Source organism: Miscanthus floridulus, chromosome 12, assembly GCF_019320115.1.
Source record: "Miscanthus floridulus cultivar M001 chromosome 12, ASM1932011v1, whole genome shotgun sequence".
In the NCBI taxonomy this organism is placed as follows: domain Eukaryota; kingdom Viridiplantae; phylum Streptophyta; class Magnoliopsida; order Poales; family Poaceae; genus Miscanthus; species Miscanthus floridulus.
Window position 1 is genome coordinate 54,947,256 of NC_089591.1, and position 22,704 is coordinate 54,969,959.

Consider the following 22,704-nt stretch of genomic DNA (forward strand, 5'->3'; position numbering starts at 1 on the left):
ATACTTCCGATGAGCCACCTTGCCTTTCTTCTTCTTCCTAGCTTCTACCACCTCTTTCTAGGTGGCCTGCCACGCCGTGCCCTCTGGCCCCTTCAGAAGGTGCAGCCAGGACCTATAAGCATCAAGCCCCTATGCAACAGGCGACTCAAGGTCAAAAAAGCAGGAAAGCAAATGGGGAAAACATGAAGTAAAGAAAGAGGAGCACCCCAGTTTGGACACCACCGAAGCATTGAGAGGTATGGGCTTTCCCTCGACCTTCTCTTTGGGCTTCAGCTGCAGTACCCGGTCGAGGCAACTCCAAACCTCATCATCCGGTAGTTCCTTCGGCGACACACAATCAGGGTTCGATGGGCCACCGTACCTCCACATCAGCCGCAACCTCTCCGCCAACAGAACAACCCAGCGGCAGTAGAGGGTGTGGAACACCAGCACCCCATCAAGGCCGTGCCGCACGAGCTTCTAGAGCTCCTCCTCAATGATCTCCACCTACTTCTTCTCCCAATGGCAACAGCCCCATGACCAACTATCCTGTTTCTTCGGCCTCCCACCGGTGAACACCGGGAACGACGTCTCCACTGGATTCCTATAATAAAACCACTCCCCGTGCCACTCCCGGTTGGAGTTGTAGGGGATGTATGCGGGATATGAGCCTCCTGCGCTCGGTTTCTTCTGCAGGGCGAAACCCCCCACCGGTGTGACCTCGGGTAGATTCCCCATCGGCAAAGCTCGCCAAGAGAATAGCTGTCAGAAGAAATCCACATGCGGCTCCATCCTGAGGAAGGCCTCATAGACGGTGACAAAGCCAGCGATGTGCAGCACCCCCATCGGATTGAGGTGCTACAACTCTAGACCCCACTCATTGAGGAGTCCGTGCAGGAACCAGTGCGTGGGGTATCCCAACCCGTGCTCAAGGAAGGCAAGAAAAGAAACCACCTCACTGAGCCAAGGTTGCGGAAACTCCTCCCTCCTGGGAGCCCTCCAGTGCGCCACCTCCTTTGGCGGTAGAAACCCCTTCACAGCGAAGGCCTTCAACACCGACTCCCTCACAGTGGATGACCTCCAATCCGACATCTTAGTCCGGGTTCATGAAAGGATTTGTCAGTTTTTCCTCTCCCTCGCTCTCTCCCTTTTCTTTCCTAGGAACCACCGTGGCTCTCAAAGATGCTCTTGGCAAGAAGGAAAATGAGAGGAGGTGGCGGATGGGGAATAGGCAGAGAAATGGGGTGAAAAACCTTCTTCCTTCTCCTACTTAAGGAAAAGGGCACAACAGTTGGGGAAGGCACACTGATCAGGAAAGTCAAAATGGCAGAGCGAAAAACCCTCTCTCTTTCCCATTTAATGCAGATGAGAAGCGCTCTGACCGATGAGACGTGCCCTAACCAATGGAACGGTGCCTGATCAGACAGGACATGGCCCGGATATGGTCCACCACTACCGCACACCAACCACTACCGCACACCAAGCACAAGAACCAAAGCGCCACCACACACAGGTAGCTCTCCGCATCCCTAGGCGGGACTTGGAAAAACTCGAAACGAGATCTCCGCCAGGAGAAACCATTGGGCTTCCTAAGCCAATCGAACGACTCAGGAAAAATATTGAGAGACAAGTAAGGAGCAAAGGGACGCCCCACGTAGGCCATGCTGACTCCATCACAAACGACGAGCACGGGTCCCGATCGGACATTTCTCATTGGAGCTCTTCAAACCCCGCCACTCGAGTCATCAAGGTAACACTACTGACCCCCGCTATTTCTTTATATAATCATTTCATACATCCATATATGCATTCATTCCATATGCCTATGCCCCCCGGACGATTCAGGCCCTGAACCGCCTTGGGGCTCGGGAACTAAGCATCGCACATGCAGCGAAATGCATCACAATGCTTCGTGTTGCGTCACAAAGCGGTAGTTGCCTCATTCGACATGAGCACTGACCGATCGGCGTTCGAAGGTCGGCCCACAAAGGGCTCGAGGCCGCCACATGTCAAATAGAGCCAGGGAAGAAAACGTAGATGAGCCCCATGCGGCCCTCGCCCCATCTGCCCCAAAGCAGACATGGTCATCTCAACCTTCTCATTCGATCCTAAACCTCTTGCCAAGCCCATAGAATCTCCATCGAGGGGAGGCCATCAGGCCACCTGGGTCGGTCTCCAGAACGACCTAGGCATCTATCGGGTTGCAGGTAAAGGAGCAGTGGAATGTCACAAGAGGGCTATGCCGATCCCATCATGAACGATGGACCCAGATTCCACTCGATCATACCTATTAGCGAACTCACCGAGCGTGTCACTCGAGACTGAGCGATTGGGACAAGGGACAAAACTCAGCCCCCCCAGTTGTGAGAAACCGAGGATGGGGTAACACACACAATTCAAACCGACCCTTATCAAAGCCTAACGGGGCTTAGGGGCTCAAGACACCAAACTCCCAGGTCTATGACCCTAAAATCACCCCAACCATCGGCTACACTTCGACTACACACCAAACGCCTGGGTCTGTGACCCTGAACTCGCCCCATCAGGATCCATGAGCTCTGGCTCACCCGATCCCTAAACTAACTGACTAACTACCTCGGTTGTGCGGGCTGCACCAAGGTTAGGATCCATGACTCCGACTCACCTAATCCCATGGCGCACACTGATGCTAGGATTCATGAGCTCCGTCTCATCTGATCCCTAAAGCTAACTGGCTCTCGCGATCTAACGGCACGCACCGATGCTAGGATCCGTAAGCTCCATCTCGTTTGATCCCTAAAGCTAACTACCTCGCCTAATCCCACGGTACGCACCGACACCAGAATCCATGAGCTCCATCTCTTCCCTAAAACTAAAACACCTCGACTGTGCAACGATGCCTTGGTTGACAATTCCATCTTAACTAAAAAACACGCACACACGTCCGCTAACAAACACCCCTAGACGATTCTACCCGAATTGCTCGAGGGCTCGGGGGCTACACCCGCGAGTGTGCTCGCGTGCACCCACTGGCGAAAGGAAAACATCCCCCTCTGGCAACACGAAAACCCCCCCAGGCGATTCTACCCGAATCGCCCGGGGGCTCGGGGGCTACACCCGCGGGTGCGCTCGCGTGCACCCGTCGTCAAGACAAAAATCCCCCAGACGATTCTACCCGAATCACCCAGGGGCTCGAGGGCTCCTATCGGATTCATAAACCTAGGGTCCCTCGTGGACTGGCTTCCCCGCAAAGGCTTGGTCCAGCAGGCAATGTTGCAAACAATGCCCAACTCATGGGCCGGCCCAAGTACCTAAACAACAGGCCAGAAGGGCAATCTAATCACTGACTGGAAGGCCTGGCCGAGGTGGAACAGCGCAGTTTCTGACTCCAGCCCACCTCTCCGACCGGAGCGCTCACTTCGGTCTCTAGCCCGCCTCCAAACGGCCTCCCTAACATGAAGGCCTGGCCATAGCCCCACTTCTGACTCTGACTGGGGATACGTCAAGCCCCTGCTCACTGCTCTTCTCCGACTAGCGTGGTCAGAGCCGACTGGGACTAACCGACTGGGGACGCCTGCTCGATAAGGACCAAGAAACGGATGGAGAAAGTAAGGCAGGACGCACAAGTCAAACTACAATACCGGGGTCTATACCCTGTACACCTGCGGAAATAGTACTTTGCATCCTTCCTGGCATGGCAGAGCCCAAGCAGTGTTGTAGGCGCCAACATTTTTCACGACAGTGTTGTAGGCGCCGACATTTTCCCCTACAGTGTTGTGGGCGCCATTGACTCCCGTACGGTAAGGCTCCCCACATGTCTCTGGGCATCAATAGTGTTGTGGGCGCCGGCATTTACCATACCAGACGAATATGGTAAAACCCCTTGCGCACCTCCGGGTATCAACAGTATGGTAGGCACCGACATCTGCCATACCCAAAGAAGACAACACAACCTCCCACGTGCATCTGACATCCAACAGTGTTGTGGGCGCCTACCATTGACTTGTACCCGCTGGCGTGGGCGACAAGGCTTAGAAGCATACGTATTCTCTCCCTCTCACTTGTAAGGCCATCCCCTTCATCTATAAAAGGGGATGCGCTCTCTTCAAGTCATTCGAGATTGATTAGATCGATCAAGTTCACTAGTTCACAACCACAGAACTGCTAGGTTTGAACCTCAAGCACACGCTTGAACACTTAGCTCATAGCAGAGCTCCCATCACTCTCGTCCCTTCCAACTAGAGTCCGACCGAACCTCTTATACCCCCATCTTTCACCTTCTTGTTAGTAACCCCATAGCAAACTTCGAGCACCTGGGCTTAAGAATAAAGTCGCTGACCGACTCAAACTGGACGTAGGGCACATTGCCTGAACCAGTATAAACCATGTGTCATTGAGTGCTAGGCCACCTCCGATCACAACGTACGGCAAAACTGCAAATATTTACTTGTTGGTCACTTTCTGCACCGACACCATGTATCTTAATATTTCCTTTTATTTAGATATTTCTTTTGAGACAAGACTTGTACGTTATGAACAGCTAGGAGTCATTAGCCCAGGGGTATAAATATAAACCCCCGACCATTGCAAAAAGGATATACAATCAATCAAATATAAGTTACTTACTTTTTTGGCTCTAGCCACCCCTTAGGAGTAGGAGTAGAGTAGATCTCGACGAGTTCTTCAGCGAGCAGTGCTGCATCGGTCCGGCCGACCTTCGGCTTATCTATAAGTACCATCATGGCTTATACCTCTGTTTGTATGGCTGCATCAATCCGGTCGACCTCCACTATGACTCTGGTATAAGCTAGTTATTGACTCTTATCTAGTTCAAGTAAGGTTGCAGTGATCCGATCGACCTCCACTGCTCGAACTAGATTAAGGTCAAGTTATCGGCTCTATCTAAGAGTGGCAATCTTTGGTAGATTTATTAAGTTATAGATCTTGCTGATGTTTTTTATTGTCATTAGTTTGTTGCAATATCAATCTGCCCAGTCGAGATTGATTTAGATCGGCCTCATATCCTTTGGGTCCATCGTTTGCTTTGTCACAACATGATACTTCTTACGATGAACGACGGGTTATGTTTTATTGGCTGTTCTATTTCGATCTTGGTCGTGCATAGTGTGCGGTTAAGGCACGTATGATCTTGGAAAAGCACGCAAGCTTCCCTCTAGTCCTCGTTGGAGCCCCTCGCAAGGGCCAAGCTCCTGGTCGGGTAACCCCGTGGATAGCCTTGGGCCTTCCCCACGCGCAAGTGGGTCTCTGACGTGCGTTCTGGCAATCCTCTCCCGGATGCTCTCCGCCATCTTCACTATCAAGCTTTCAGCCAAAACACCATGGGCCTTGTTCTCTCTGGTACACGGTGGCAGCCACACCACAAATGTGGTTGGTGTGATCTCGTAAGACTACAAGCCCCTCCGATGTACAATAATGATGCGCACAAGCACCGAGTGGTAAGAGGTATGTAAACCTCACTAAACACTAGGCCTAAACCTATAGTAAGCACATAAGCGGTGGTCTAATCAATCTAAGCACTTCGCAAAGCACCTACGCTAATCACCTAATGAATCACTAAGCACTATGCATGTGGAGATCACTAAAATGGTTTATCAACGCCCTTGATATGTTTCCTTAGCTCCATACACTTCAAATGCCCGGTTGGGGGTCTATTTATAAGCCCCACTGAGAAAATAGCCGTTGGGGACGAAATCCTGCTTTTCTGCTACTGACCGGACGTTGATCACGTCCTAACTAGACATGTCCGGTCGTCCCGACCGTTAGAGCCGTGATCAACTGATCGGACGCTGCCAGCGTTCGGTCACATGCCACCGGATGCGTTCGGTTGCAATTTCGTCGCTCTGGAACCTTTCTATACTCGATCGGACGCTGCTATTCTGTGTCCGGTCGATTTGTCATCAGCGTCCAGTCAATGTTGAATGTGTTGCCGAAATGATGAATAGTGCCAATGGTGCATTCTGTCATTTTACTTGTTCAGCGTCTGGTCGCTGCTGCTGATGCCTGTTGTAGTCGAGTCACTGATCGGAGCGTTCGGTCGATCATCTTCCAGCGTTCGGTCACCTCTGTGAGGTCGTATCTTCGTGATCTTGCGTCCATCTTAGTTCCTATCTTCATGCTTGGACTTTGCTTAATATCTTGAGTCTTGTCTTGTACTTCTAGGGTCTTGCTTAAGGTGTTGATCATCAGATCATCATGTCGCCTTTGTCCAAGTCATGTCTTGCACCCTATTGAACTATAAAACAATCACTTGCAAATTCATTAGTCTAATTTGGTTGTGTTGGTCATCGAACACCAAAATCCAAAGTAAATGGGCCTAGGGTCCATTTTTCTTACAATCTCTCCCTTTTTGATGATTGATGACAACATGACCAAAGCAAGCAAATAATAGAATTTTAAAATTTGAAAACTACCTACTTTCTAGGATGTAATGCAAGGCCAAGATTATATGATGATAAAAGATACTACTTGTAAAACTAAAGGATACCACACAAAAACTTATCTTGCCTTTGCAAATGTCCCCATGTGGTATTATAGATTTAAGCCTTGCTTCCTACAAATTCTCCCCATTACATAGACTAATCCATAATCCACAATCCTCCTTTTCTAGGTCCATTACCACTTGTAGACCATTACCACTTGTAAATTATTATGATCTAGCTTTTGTTCCTATAAATAAATGCTTGCTTTTGGTCCTCTAAATTCTCACCCTTTAGAATCAAACACCGAAAAGGAAGACATTAGTAGCACATGTTCCTTATTCCTTGCTTATATTCCTATCACTTTGTGAACAATCTATCATAGAGAAAGCATATTATCTAAGTAGTTGATGAATGAGATATGGTATGATGAAAGTAACCTTGCTTCTTTTTGCAAAGTGCTTGAGAAAATTTCTTGCAAAAAAAATTCAAAATCAATAGCTTGTATCCTCAATGATATTGAATTTCCTACCAAGGCCATATGTCAGTCTCATTAAAGACCTTCCACATAAGTTGCTTACTTTGTGTTGAGTTTTGTCAAGTCTTGTTGACCCTTGTTAAGAGATTTATCATGCTCCCAAGATCAAGATCACGTACACGCCACATATATGTGCTGCTTTTATACTAGGAGTACACAAAAACATGCTTTTGATCCACCCAAAATGTTCTGCTCCTACACTGGGAGAAGTTTGTTAGGAATATATGCTCCAAATTCTTGATAATATTTCTCTCAAAAGTTTGTTGTAAAAAGAGACATGAGTTATGCAAAAAAGGGCACAAAAAGGTCCAAAGAAAAAAAAGTATAAATAAAAAAATAATAAGTAAAAATAAAGATAGCCCATGTTCTCACAAAAATATTTCACAAGAGAGAAATATGTTTCAGAGAGCATAGTAGAATTAGGATAGCCACCAAATATTCCACACACATGCACATCTTGATCTAAGAATATGACCTTCTCTCATTAGATCTGGGATTTGACTTTACAATATATGCAAGGTGAGTACGCTACATATTTTATCTCTACCTAAACTCCACGGAAGATTTTTAGAAGTAGGGTGAACAGAGGTAAAATAATGTCTTGATGAGGAACTATACACATTGAGTGATACGAGAGAATCATTTGAGGAGCAAAGCTATGTTTTAATTTAAAAATCCTTCAAAATACCCAAATTTTTTGAGCAGGAGGAGTGAGGATGACTGGATTCTAATCCATTTCATTCCTCAACCACCCAAGATGGTGTGATAGACACATCAAAGTCACATATGTGGGTGAGGCTTGAAATAAGGTAATACTGTTGTCAGTGATGTCATCAGCTCAGGAAGAAAAGTCGTCGGAGCAAAATAGTTCGAAGTATGAAAATTTCTTACTCCGAACTAGGGGGCTGTGTTAACACCAAAATTTGATAATATTATTGCCAATGAAAGACTACAGAAGAAAGCTGATAATTTGACGAGTATTGCGTTTAAAAGGCAGATTCGAGGATGCATGCTAGCTAGATCTCCAATATGAATCGACAAACCAGTTTAATTATCATTGGCATACTTATAGCTGGGTACAAGCAAGCAAGATGGCCGGATTTGGATATGTGTCCAGGCAACATGGTTAAATTAAGATACATGTCCGAATTAAGATATGTATACAAGCAAGATGCATATCATATATACCTTGCAACAATTGCCGTATCTAGGCTCGGCCAGACGAGAGAAAGCAGACGATGCAAGGAGATAGGAAAGAAAGGAGTCTGGCTTAGATATTTGAGAAAGATAATATTTTTATATTATCCGACCGGGTTGCACAAGAAAATTTAAATGGCATATTTGTGGACGTAATGGATACGTGAAGCTTGTGGACGGGGTCCACGTACAAGGAAGAGGCAAGCAAATAAAAGAGTCATATACATGCATGTGGGGCTTGACATGGATGCTGATTAAAGAAAAGGAGATATATATGCATATACGTGATCACAAGGCTTGCTTGTTCGGCTATTAGGGATATATGTATATTCATTAGCAAGGTAATGTACCTGCAGGGCTTTGTCCGTTGAGCCGAACAAGAAAGGATGAGTCAATCAAAGAGGATTTATTGGCAAGAATTACACACAAGGGAAAGCTAGAGTCCATGTGGCCGAGTACAATTGTACAATGCTCTACCATGGCACCATGAAAGAAGAAGAGCAAATATGTAATGAAAAGCGATGACGGGAGGAGTAGTAGTGCTGAGTTGATTGAAGGAGCCGATACAGTTGGGAGCAAAGCAACCGATCAAGCAAAGAAGAACAAGTCCTACTCGGTGCAGATGCAAGGCCGACAAATCAAAAAGCAAGAGCCCTCACCTCCATCGGCTCAAAGACAGTCTCGATGAGTCAACTGCTCCAGCAAAAGACTGTTGCTGCCAATTTGATCATGAACATGAAGTAAACGACGGAAAAAGTCAGTAGCTAGTTTTCTAAAATATTATTAAATCAGGAGTACTGCTTCCAAATTTGCAAGCCGATGGAATTTCTTCGTCATCGGATTTATAATACATAAGTTATTTCATTCGATCCAAAAATAGCCTGATAGTTGAGCCGATACAGCCTTCAATGTTGCAATCAAGATATCATCAGCTCAAGAAAAAGACAATCATCGGCCCTTATATTTTGAAGCATGAAGCTGTCAGTTTGCAAGTCTTGAATGGTCACCGTGCGTATTGGTGCTGTCGTAGGCTGGTGGAAATATTTTATCCCATATATTAGCAGGGCTACAGATGTCGCCAACCCGCTGCTATTCTCATCGACCCAGGGAATAGTTACTTTACTAGAACCAAGTGTTCGGAACCATGACACCTAAGAAAGGGTGAATTAGGCAACTTAAAAATTTACTTTTAAACTATGACCTTTTTTTTCTAACCCTAGCAAAACCTATTCAATAAATAAATTATCTAAATGTGCAACTATGATTTTGCTAGTGTGTTGCTATCTCTATCGCAAAAGGAGTAATACAATCAATGTAAATGCAGAAGCTAAAGAGCAAGGTAGAGATATGCAAACTCCCGTTGATGACTTTGGTATTTTTACCGAGGTATCGAGAAAAACGCAAGCTTTCCCCTAGTCCTCGTTGGAGCCCCTCGCAAGGAATCCCTCGCAAGGGCCAAGCTCCTGGTCGGGTAACTCCGTGGATAGCTTCGGGCCTTCCCCACATATAAGTGGGTCTCCGACGTGCCTTCCGGCAAGCCTCTCCCGGATGTTCCCCGTCGTCTTCACTATCAAGCTTCCGGCAAAAACGCTGCGGGCCTTGTTCTCTCCGGTACATGGTGGCGGCTACACCATAAACACGGTTGGTGTGATCTCGCAAGACTACAAGCCCCTTCAATGTACAACAATGGTGCACGCAAGCACCGAGTGGTAAGAGGTATGCAAACCTCACTAAACACTAGGCCTAAACCTAGAGCAAGCGCATAAGCGGTGGTCTAATCAACCTAAATACTTCACAAAGCACCTACGCTAATCACCTAATGAATCACTAAGTACTATGCAAGTGGAGATAACTAAAATGGTGTATCAACACCCTTGATATGTTTCCTTAGCTCCACACACTTCAAATGGCCGGTTGGGGGTCTATTTATAAGCCCCACTGAGAAAGTAGTCGTTGGGGATGAAATTCCGCTTTTCTACTATTGACCGGATGTTGATCATGTCCTGATCGGATGCGTTCGGTCATCCCGACCATTAGAGCCACGATCAACTAATCAGACATTGCCAGCGTCCGGTCATATGCCACCGGACGCGTTCGGTCATAATTTCGCCGCTCTGGAACATTTCTGTACTCGATCGGACGTTACTGTTCTGCGTCCGGTCGATTTGTCACCAACGTTCAGTCATTGTTGAATGTGTTGTCGAAATAATGAATAGTGCCATCGGTGCGTTCGGTCATTTTGCTTGTTCAGCGTCCGGTCGCTGCTGCTGACGCCTGCTGTAGTCGAGTCACTGATCGGAGTGTCCGGTCGATCACCTTCCCGCGTCTGGTCCAGCGTCCGGTCACCTCTGTGACTCGTATCTTCGTGATCTTGCGTCCGTCTTGGTTCCTATCTTTATGCTTGGATTTTGCTTAATATCTTAAGTCTTCTCATGTGCTTCTCGGGTCTTGCTTAAGATGTTGATCATCGGATCAGCACGTCACCTTCGTCCAAGTCATGTCTTGCACCCTATTGAACTATAAAATAATCACTTGTAAATTCATTAGTCCAATTTGGTTGTGTTGGTCATCGAACACCAAAATCTAAAGTAAATGGGCCTAAGGTCCATTTTCCTTACAATGTCTCCTGTTTTGGTGATTGATGACAACACAACCAAAGCAAGCAAATAATATAATTTTAAAATTTAAAAACTACCTACTTGCTAGGATGCAATGCAAGGGGCAAGATTATATGATGCTAAAAGATACTACTTGTAAAACTAAAGGATACCATATAAAAACTTATCTTCCCTTGCAAATGTCTCCATGTGGTATTATGGATTTAAGCCTTGCTTCCTACAAATTCTCCTTATTACATAGACTAATCCATAATCCATTATCATCTCTTTCTTAGACCATTACCACTTGTAGACCATTACCACTTGTACATTATTATAATCTAGCTTTTGGTCCTACAAATGAATGCTTGATTTTAGTCCTCTAAATTCTCCCTTTTTAGAATCAAACACTGAAAAGGGAGACATTAGTAGCACATGTTTCTTATTCCTGGCTTATATTCCTATCACTTTGTGAACAATCTATCATAGGGAAAGCATGTTATCTAAGTAGTTGATGAATGGGATATGGTATGATGAAAGTAACCTTGCTTCTTTTTGCAAAGTGCTTGGAAAATTTTCTTACAAAAAAATTCAAAATCAATAGCTTGTGTCCTCAATGATATTGAATTTCCTACCAAGGCCATATGTCAGTCTCATTAAATACCTTCCACATAAGCTGCTTACTTTGTGTTGAGTTTTGTCAAGTCTTGTTGACCCTTGTTAAAAGATTTATCATGCTCCAAGATCAAGATCACGTACACGCCACATATATGTGCTGCTTCTATACTGGGAGTACACAAAAACATGCTTTTCATCCACCCAAAATGGTCTGCTCCTACACTGGGAGAAGTTTGTTAGGAATAGATGCTCCAAATTCTTAATAATATTTCTCTCAAAAGTTTGTTGTAAAAAGAGACATGAGTTATGCAAAAAGGGCACAAAAAGGTCCAAAGAAAAAAAGTATAAATAAAAAAATTAATAAGTAAAAATAAAGATAGCCCATGTTTTCACAAAAATATCTCATAAGAGAGAAATATGTTTCAAAGAGCATAGTAGAATTAGGATAGCCACCAAATATTCCACACACATGCACATCTTGATCTAAGAATATGACACTTCTCTCATTAGATTTGGGATTTGACTTTACAATATATGCAAGGTGAGTACGCTACATATTTTATCTCTACCTAAACTCCATAGAAGTTTTTTAGAAGTAGGGTGAACAGAGGTAAAATAATGTCTTAGTGAGGAACTATACACATTGAGCGATACGAGAGAATCATTTAATGAGCAAAGCTATGTTTTAATTTAAAAATCTTTCAAAATACCCAAATTTTTTGAGCAGGAGTGAGGATGACTGGATTCTAATCCATTCTATTTTTCAACCACCCAAGATGGTGTGATAGATACATCAAAGTTCACATGTGTGGGTGAGGCTTGGAATAAGGTAATACTGCTGTTAGTGATGTCATTAGCTCAGGAAGAAAAGTCGTCGGACCAAAATAGTTCGAAGCATGAAAAATTCATACTCCGAACTAGGGTGGCCTATGTTGACACCAAAATTTGGTAATGTTATTGCCAATGAAAGACTACAGAAGAAAGCTGATAATTTGACAAGTATTGAGTTTAAAAGGCAGATTCGAGGATGGATGCTAGCTAGATCTCCAATATGAATCGGCAAACCAATTTAATTATCATTGGCATACTTATAGCTGGGTACAAGCAAGCAAGATGGCCGGATTTGGATATGTGTCTAGGCAAGATGGTTAAATTAAGATACATGTCTGAATTAAGATATGTATACAAGCAGGATGCATATCATATATACCTTGCAACAATTGCCGTAACTAGGCTCGGCCAGACGAGAGAAAGCAGACGATGCAAGGAGATAGGAAAGAAAGGAGTCTAGCTTAGATATTTGAGAAAGATAGTATTTTTATATTATCTAGCCGAGTTGCACAAGGAAATTTAAATGACGTATTTGTGGACGTAATGGATACGTGAAGCTTGTGGATGGGGTCCATGTACAAGGAAGAGGCAAGCAAATAAAAGAGTCACATACATGCATGTGGGGCTTGGCGTGGATGCCGATTAAAGCAAAGGAGATATATATGCATATACGTGATCACAAGGCTTGCTTGTTCGGCTATTAGGGATATATGTATATTCATTAGCAAGGTAATGTACCTGCAGGGCTTTGTCGGTTGAGCCGAACAAGAAAGGATGAGTTAGTCAAAGAGGCTTTATTGGCAAGGATTCTACACAAGGGAAAGCTAGAGTCCATGTATCTTAATATTTTCTGTTACTTAGATATTTCTTTTGAGACAAGACTTGTACCTTATGAATAGCTAGGAGTCATTAGCCCAGTGGTATAAATATAAACCCCCGACCATTGTAAAAAGGACACACAATCAATCAAATATAAGTTACTTACTTTTTTGGCTCCGGCCACCCCTTAGGAGTAGGAGTAGAGTAGATCTCGGCGAGTTCTTCAGCGAGCAGGGCTGCATTGGTCCGGCCGACCTCTGGCTTGTCTGTAAGTACCATCATGGCTTATACCTCTGTTTGTACGGCTGCATCAATCCGGTCGACCTCCACTGTGACTCTAGTACAAGCTAGTTATCGACTCTTATCTAGTTCAAGTATGGCTGCATCGATCCGGTCGACCTCCACTGCTCGAACTAGATTAAGGTCAAGTTAACGGCTCTATCTAAGAGTGGCAATCTTTGGTAGATTCATTAAGTTACCAATCTTGCTGATGTTTTTCATTGTCATTAGTTTGCAGCAAATCAATCTGTCTAGTCGAGATCGATTTAGATTGGCCTCATATCCTTTGGGTCCATCGTTTGCTTTGTCACAACATGATACTTCTTACGATGAATGATAGGTTATATTTTATTGGCTGTTCTATTTCGATCTTGGTCGCGCATAGTGCGCGGTTAAGGCACGTATGATCTTGGAGAGGTTTGCTGGCTAGTTGAATCTGGTCTATGATTTACTATTATGGCTGTAACGATCCGGTCCATACCCACTGGTAGCACTTTAGATTGGAGGATGCTTGTTAGTAGATTTGTTCTCGATCAGACGCGATCTTAACTGTTTGCTATGCCTGCATCGGCTAAATAGCCGATCGCCTATGCATTAATGCCTACAGTGTGTTTACATGAATCTGTTGAACGTGAATAGATCTGTTTACTTTAAAGGTTTGATTTGTTGTCTTTATCACGGCTGCATCGATCCGGTCGAACTCCACTGTTAGAGATAGCAGGTTAGGTCTGATGAGTCCATAGATCTATCCATGTGAAATAGTCGATTGTTCACACGCTGTAGTTCTCTTCACCTGAATCGGCTATCCGAGCCTTCACATAAAGCATGTCTTTCAGAAAGCCTGTTGAAGTATGGATGTTCCCACGGATTCTTTGGTTTTAGTTTGTTACTATCATCATAGCTGTCATTGATCCGATCGAACCTCACTGTTGGCGGCAACAGATTAGATTCAGAGCGTTCGTAGGTCCATTCGTATCAGATAGTCGATTTGTTCATGTGCTATATCTTTTATCGTTAGATTCACCGATTTACTACTTTATAACTGATTACATCTGTCTAGCTGATGATCTCATTTACATATACATGTACTGTACCTGTCAACATAAAAGCATTCGCTACCCACGAGATTTACAGTCCGTAACAGCTAATTTATGTACATATCGGCTATTTAGTCGCTTTTCACGTCTGGCTGCTCCTGAAGCGGCACACTTAGAATTGTATGGGCACAGACCGACATGTTTCACCTTAAATTACTGATAAACTTTCTCTCCTTGTCAATTGCAGGGTCAAATTGACTGGCACGTATCAGGAGAAATACGTAGGATCGATTATCCCTGCGTTGAAGCCAGGTGGATCTCCAGCTCCATTGAACATACCCTTCTGGCTTGCCGTGTGTCCACACATTTTTGTGCCGATAGGTGCCAACGGTGATGACCCCACGCGGGCCTAGCATCTTGAGCTTTAGGTAAGTGTAGTTAGGGACAACCATGAACTTCGCGTAGCACGGTTGTCCTATGATGGTGTGGTAGGTTCCGTGGAACCCGACCACCTCGAAGGTAAGGGTCTTTGTCCTATAGTTGGCTAGATCCTCAAAGGTGATGAGTAGGTCGATCTGCTCGAGTGGTATAGCTTGTTTCCCCGGCACGACACCATGGAAAGGTGCTCCGGTCGGTCGGACGCGCGACCAGTCGATGCCCATGGCATCAAGTGTCTTGGCACACATGATGTTGAGGCCGCTGCCTCATCCATCAACACCTTGGTGAGCCGCTTCATGCCGATGATCGAGTCAACCACGAGCGGGTACCTTCCTAGCTGCGGGACGCTCTCTAGGTGGTTGGATCGGTCAAAGATGATGGCGGACTCCGGCCACCGGAGGAAAGATGGTGTGGCTGGCTTGGCCATGTAGACCTCGCGACACACAAGCTTTCGACGTCGCTTGGAGTTGTAAGCCACCACCCCACCAAAGATCATGAGGTAGCCATCTGGCGTCGAAAAGCCATCATCCCTCCCCTCGGCGTCGTCCGACGCCCGCTCAGGCTTCTTCCTTTGACTCCCTTTTTGGAGCCGCCGGACAGGAAACGCTTCATGAGGACGTAGTCCTTGTACAGGTGCTTGACAATGAAGGCATGGTTCGAGCATGGCTCCTCGAGTAGCTTCTCAAAGTGGTTGGGAGCACCCTCAGCGGGTGCCTGGCCACCTTTTCGCTCGGTAGCGGCCACGAGCGAGCCCCCGTGTCGCTGCTTGTTCTTCTTCTTGTTCGGGCAGTTGGAGGCGCCCTTACCGGCGTCCTCGTCCCACTTCACTTTGCCCTTGGGGTGGTCAAAAATTGCTCCGACTGCCTCCTTGCCTGAGGCATGGCTAATCGCAATATCAATGAGCTTATGGACCAGGGACTTGCAGGTGGTCCTAGACAAGAAGCCTCTGATGACGTCGGCATCGACGACGTCAGGCAACTCATTGCATTGCCCGGAGAAGCATCGGGTGTACTCACGGAGAGTTTCCTCGGACTTCTATTAGCAATTCTTCAGATCCTAGGGGTTCCTAGGGCGCATGTAGGTGCCCTAGACATTTCCCACAAAGATCACCTTCAGGTCCGCCTAGCTTTGAATCCGGTTGGGCAGAATGTGCTCTAGCTAGGTTCATGCTGAATCATCCAAGAATAAGGGGAGGTTGCGGATAATGAAGTAATCACTATCCACACCGCTGGCTTGATAAGCAAGTCAGTAATCCTCGAGCCATAGGGCGAGGTTCGTTTCCCTGGAGTATTTTGGGATGTTGGTCGGTGGTCGATACCACGGTGAGAAAGTCGTGTTGAGGATGTGCCATCTGAAAGCCTACGCCCCGATAGATCAGGGCTTGGGCTCCGATCCTCGTTGCTGTCGTAGCGTCCACCGCGTTGAGGGTGGTAGCCGTGGCCGGCCTCCTCTCTCTTGTCCCCCCCCCCGTCCGCGCCTATGGGCGTCTAGGGTGTTACATGCATCACGGTTGGGGCCGAGACGCTCATGCATCGGGACCATGGCAAGCCCCTGCCATCATGTGGCGCCTGGTGGACGGATACGTCCTGGCCATGTCATCCCGAAGACACACGCTGACTGGCATCGAGCTTGCATTGTCGAGACATCGAGCTTTCCGCCTGCTGCACCATCGTGCGCTCGAGCAACGTGTGGATCTCGCATGGGCCCAATTGTCTTCGGGTGTCGTGGCCTCCGAGAGCCCTCAGAGAAGGCCACCCGATAGCTATGTTTTGGCTTGCCCGAGCGAAGTGCGGGAGGCCTCCATCGTCCTTGATGATCCTTCGGTTTATGTCGTGGGCGATGGCACGTGCACGGCCACCGTCTCCACGACATTCAATCTCACGCTCGAGCTCCACATGCTCCAGCTCTAGCTAGAGTCATGCATCCTCGATCTCCTTGTGTCGTGCCCTCAGCTGCTCCATCTGTAGGCGAGGCGGGGCCCCTACATCTCTCCCGACCTCGTCGTTGGAGTCATCCATAGGAGTAGCCCCTCCCTCATGGATGTTTTCGACACGTCCCTTGGGGGTGCCTGCCATGAAGCATTCTCGCAAGGGGTGATGGCTTCCCCTGCTGGAGTTAGAGTCGGAGATCGTCTCTGAATCTCCCGTGAGAAGGTCGTGGAAGGATTCCATGACGTAGTCCATCATACCCACAAATTCGTCATCCGTGGGGGACGGGTGCATGCGTTGTGCTGCGAGGTGACCAATGGTCCTTGCGGCGTTGCACAGACCGAACGGGAACGCTGTCGGGGCGCTTCGGGTGAGGTATTTCGAGAAGAGCGGTTCCCCTCTGGCAAGCTACGTCAGCGACATTGGCAAACGAGAAGGTGAGGCAGCGCATGTCCTCCTACATTGGTCGGGGTGCTAGGAAGGAGTCGAGCTGGCGCTCCAGCCTCCTGTAATCAAAGCTGAGGAGCTGGTTGCTCCTAGGGGCACAGGCCTCCAGGGCGTACAGCTGTAGCTCTTTGAGGGCCTATACGGTTGCGTCAAGGCCGGTGGAGCGAAGAAGTTGGACAGGGGGCGGGAGCCCGTGCCAGCTCTCCCTCCGCGATGATGAAGAAATCCGGGCTCCTGAAGCACACGTGCGCACTCGGGACCTAGCTGACGCCGTGGCTAGCCATCCATGGCATGTTGTGGATGACGAGACGCGCAAAAGGCCCCTACCTGACGTGGCAACTGTCGGTGTTTCAAATCACCGACTAGTAAATTTATGATTTGCGCGTCTGGCCCGGATGGTGTGCTCGGAGAACACAATAATTTATATTAGTTCAGGCGGAATATCTCTACGTCCAGTTTGCTGTTGCTCGTGTTACCGGCACTAGTTTATAGTAGGGGTTACAAATGGGTGAGAGAGAGAGCAGGGCCCAAGTCTCTGGTGAAAGGGTCGAACGGAGTTGAGTCTCGTTTAGCCGTGCCCTTCGTGGGGTGTCCTGCTTCATCTTTTATAGATGAAGGGGAAGACGCAGGTTACTCGAGAGAAAGAAAGAGAGAGAAAAGCGAGGAGAAAGAAAGCCTCCGGGATCACGGCACCCTTCATCTTCTTTACGCGGGTCCCGCCAGTCCGGTAGATGATGGCGGGGACGGCTCCATGTCACGACCCTGTTCATCACTGGCGCTATACGCGGGCATCGTCAGCCGGTCGTGACGCTCCATTCCGTTCCGGTGGACGACATGGTTAGCAGATACCCCCGTCGGAAGTCGTACGGGGATTAGGTAGCATAGTGCCGGCACGCCCGACACTGTTGGCGACGTGAGTCCTCAGGTATGGTCCGTCATAGCCGTGGGTCACGTCAAGACGCGCCTACTCCTTTTCTGGTGTCAGAAGTTTGACCCTAGGTACGTACTCCTCAGGTTGGAGGCGGTCAAGTTGGACCCTGGTGTCAGGTTGGAGGTGGTACGGACCCCCGTCGGACGAGGCGGAATCCCCCTTCAAGGGGTCTGGCGAGGCGAAGTCCGTGCCCGAGGGGCTGGCAACACGGAGCCCGCGCCCTCAGGGTCGGACAAGACGGAGCCCGTACTTTCGGGGTCGGACGAGACCAAAATACGCTCTTAACCGTCCGGACGAGTTAGTATTCACGGCTATCAGCTTCTTTCTTCTAGGTATCCCTGGTCCTGATAGCTGACACTGGGGTACACATCCTTTTCTTGTGGTTGGCGTTTACGTCGTGCATCTAGAAGGGAGGTAGCATTTGTTGTACTTCCTCCACCAGCCGTGTGATGAGAAAAGGAAAGACAAGCCTTGCATCCTCACCTACTTCCCCTCGCTGCCCGCGTCGTCAAGATCCTCCATTCGTCCTCTCGACCGCGACCACCGACTGCGTCTCCCTTGCTTGGTTGACAAGGGACCGCGGGTCCGCGGCCGTGCGTGCTTGAAACTGGAGCGAAGCAACAAAGCAACGCATATGAAGCTGCCGACGCTCAGATCAGACGCTCCTCCCATATCGCCCTGTCGTTTGCCGAAAGTTCTCCGCATCCGGTTCACGTCAAACGGGGGGAATCAGAATTCAGAGACGTCGTCGGCAGGCAGGGGGTCTCGAGAGCGAGTCGGGAACAGTCCTGACACGATCCGGGAAAGATGAGAAGAAAATGAGGGGAAAACATGCGCATTTTGATGCGTCTTTTCCTACGGCTGCTGTCAGACGTTGAGTTTTTGGAACTTTGTATAAGGTAGCGTTTAGTTGGCGAATTTTTTGGCGAAATGGTATTGTAGTACTTTCATTGTTATTTGGCAATGAGTGTCCAATCATAATCTAATTAGACTTAAAAGATCTGTCTCGTGAATTTCGTCTAAACTGTGTAATTAGTTTTATTTTTTATTTATATTTAATACTTCATGCATACGTCTAAAGATTCGATGTGATGAGAAATCTTAAAAAAATTTGCAAAACAAAGTGCAACTAAACAGGGCCTAAGCTGGAAAAGCTTGCCTATCTAAAGACGTTTCCGTAGAACGGCACGTACTAGGTTGAACGTACTCTGAGTGTAATGTCTTATTTGTATGACTCGGTAGTGTTGCTTGTGCGTCGAAGCAGAACGCTCACTTTTGACATCTAAAAAAGTACCCTCCTAAAAAAATACGCTCAATTTTTTTTTGACCAAATAAACGTTTGAAGAGGAATTATGGCCGTGGATTGGGTGGATTCCTCTTTTCTATAAGTGAAACGTGAAGAGCGTAGCACATTATTTTTTTCAATTACCGGATGGAAGACAGAACAAAAATCAATACGTGTCCGCAGTCCGCTCCAGACAAGCTGGAACACTACAGCTGGTGCACGCACTCGATGACACTGATCTTACCCTCTCTTTTTTTTTGGCGGATCACTGATCTTACTTGTTAATCTTGGTCCTCGTGCGTGCGCATCGCGTACGGGCGTACTCGCGTGACTGCTGGCTTTTGTTTACGTTTACGGGCGTGACTGCTGCCTTTTGTTTACGTTTGCACGCGCGGCGCCGTGCTATGTTCTTTTGGTCCACGGATGGATGGTAGGAGTATATAGAAAAATATAATGAACATGCAGATGCAGGCGACCAGATCCGTATGCAGAGGCCAGTTCTAGCTTATACTACCTAGCTCATGGCACAACCTGTCGTTTATTCTCTTGGTTGCTTCGGTGGCTAAACTAATAAACATGTAATAAACTATTCTCGGTCATGCGCTTTTAATCAATTCCTTTTCAGTCAACTACAGCTTTTTGTAATGTACTATATATATAGACAAATATATAAATAAAAGGATAAAATTTTTAGTATCCGGCCCGCTATTGTGTTTGCAGTGGACGACACCAGCTAGTAGTAGCTTGTTGACAATAGGTATTGTTTTGAAATTCGACGACCTCTCGATCGATCGCTTCTTAATTAATTACGCATTCAGAAGCCGAGAGTTCTCTGACGTCCGCATTATTTAGGCCATGTTTAGTTTATCTCTTAAAGTTTACTCCTTATTCCATCGAATGTTTGTATACATACATGGAATCTTAAATATAGACTAAAAAATAACTAATGGTACGGTTTGTGACTAATTTACGTGACAAATCTTTTAAGTCTAATTAGTTCATAATTTGACAATGTGGTGCTATAGTAGCACATGTGCTAATGACGGATTAATTGGGCTTAATAAATTTGTCTTGCGGATTACTTACGGATTCTATAATTTATTTTTTTATTAGTATCCAAACATCCTATACGATATTTTTATGTGACATCCGATATGACACCTCAAAACTTCACGCCTAAATTTAAACCAGGCCTTAAACTAGGGAAAGATGCTGCATGCTGGGAGGATGGACGTGTTTGAGAACGGCAGTGCAAAGTCAACAAAACGAGAGTGCTCAGGATCAGAGATCGTCGTTGCAGGAGGAGGATAGTCGCACGCTTAGGCGGGCACCTAACGGCTACGACTCCCCTACGTGTTCTTTTTCAACGTGTGGCGCGGACCTTCACTCGACATATTTTAGTAGTCGCGTCTCTTCCCATGTGCCATTCGTCACATGGGGTGGTGGTGATTCAGACTCGCTTATACTTTCGGACGGGGCATGTTTCTTATCCATCGTGAATTGCATTTCAAGATCCAGATCCATAATCAGTGCGGGCGGGCGGCATTTGCACGAGGCTAGAACTGAGCACCATCCACGGCCAGAGACAGCCCACTCCATGACGCACTTCATGCACGCGCAAAATTGCAGGTGTAGTGTTTTGACTGATTTCTTCGTGCACATGCAGTTAAACACACTATCCATCCCTGGGGCGCAGGACTGCAGGGGCACCGACGCGCCGTGCACATCACGGGGGATAGGCTCGCCATCCAACCCTGGGGCGCGCAGTGATACGCCCATCATGTCACCTATAAACTCGGTCACGTGACACAACAGTAGCAGCACGTGTAAATTACACTGTAAATAAACTTTTCAAGCTTTGTTTTGGTTGTGATAGGCCAACATTTCGCTTGTACAGATACGCAAGATACGTGCACCGAAATCTCCTCCCATATATCCAATTGGACTGCCGCAATCGAAAATGCACTATAGCGTTACTGCAATTCTACGTTTCAGTCGATGCAGAATTAGGGCACGTTTAGTTCCACCCAACCAAACTTTGGCCATGTTTGATTTGGATCCACCAAACTAAAGTTTAGTTTAGCTAAAATTTCAAAGCCAGACTTTAGTCAGCTAAAAGTTCTTCCAGCTAAATTTTAGTTGGGGCATTTAGATTCTCCAGTTAATAGACTCAGCTAAACTTTAGCTGGTTTGAAACGACTAAACTTAGCTAAACTTTAGCTGGTCTTTAGCTGGGCCGTTTGGATTCCTAGCAGCTAAATTTAGCCAGCTAAAGTTTAGTTAGCGGATCAAACAAGCCCTTTAGCTAGCTAAAATTTCAGAGCTAAACTTTAGGTAGGGTGTTTGGATTCTTCAGCTAATAGATTTAGCTTAATTTTAGCTAGCTTTAGCTAAGTTGAAATAGCTAAACTCCGTTAAACTTTAGTGGGCCTTTTAGCTGAGCCATTTGGATTCCTAGCAGCTAAATTTAGCCTGTTAAAGTTTAGTCGGTGGATTCAATCGGCTCTTAGAAAAAGTAATTGCTAAATATTTGTGGTGTGATCAATGCTAATCCATATTCTTCTGAGACGCAACGCAAGTAACACTGTGTGGAGCGAAACCTGACAGTGATACCACTGTCCTGTATACGACGCAGAAGATGCACGGTTGGCTACTGCATCCTCTCCTCGGGCAGGTGGCCTGGTCGCCGGCAGTCCCGACCGAACGCCACGAAGCGAACCAACGGCAAGGCCCTGTTTAGTTCCCTTCAAAATACTAAATTTTTCAAGATTCTTCATCACATCAAATATTTAGACGTATGCATGAAGCATTAAATATAAATAAAAAATAAAACTAATTACACAGTTTAGACGAAATCCACGAGACGAATCTTTTAAGTCTAATTAGATTATGATTGGACACTAATTACCAAATAACAATAAAACACTATAGTATTGTTTTGCCGAAAAAAATTCGGCAACCAAACTGTGCCCAAGTTGACCCGAGCCACCGTCCTCCGGCACGCCACATTTCGGAGCAGACAAACAACGGGGAAGAAGGCAGAAGATTAAGGGTGCGTTTAGATCAAAAAAATTTTGAATTTTGGTTCACTGTAGCATTTCGTTTGTATTTGGTAATTAGTGTCTAATTATGAACTAATTAGGTTCAAAAGTTTCGTCTCGTGATTTCTCGACCAACTGTGTAATTAGTTTTTTTTTCATCTATATTTAGTACTCCATGCATATGACACAAGATTCAATGTGATAGTTACTATGTAAAATTTTTTGACAACTAAACGAGGCCTAATAAAGAAGGCGACGGAAACTGAAAAAAAGCAGCCGCGCCGGCGCACCGCGCACATCTGAAAACGACGCTCGGGATTCAC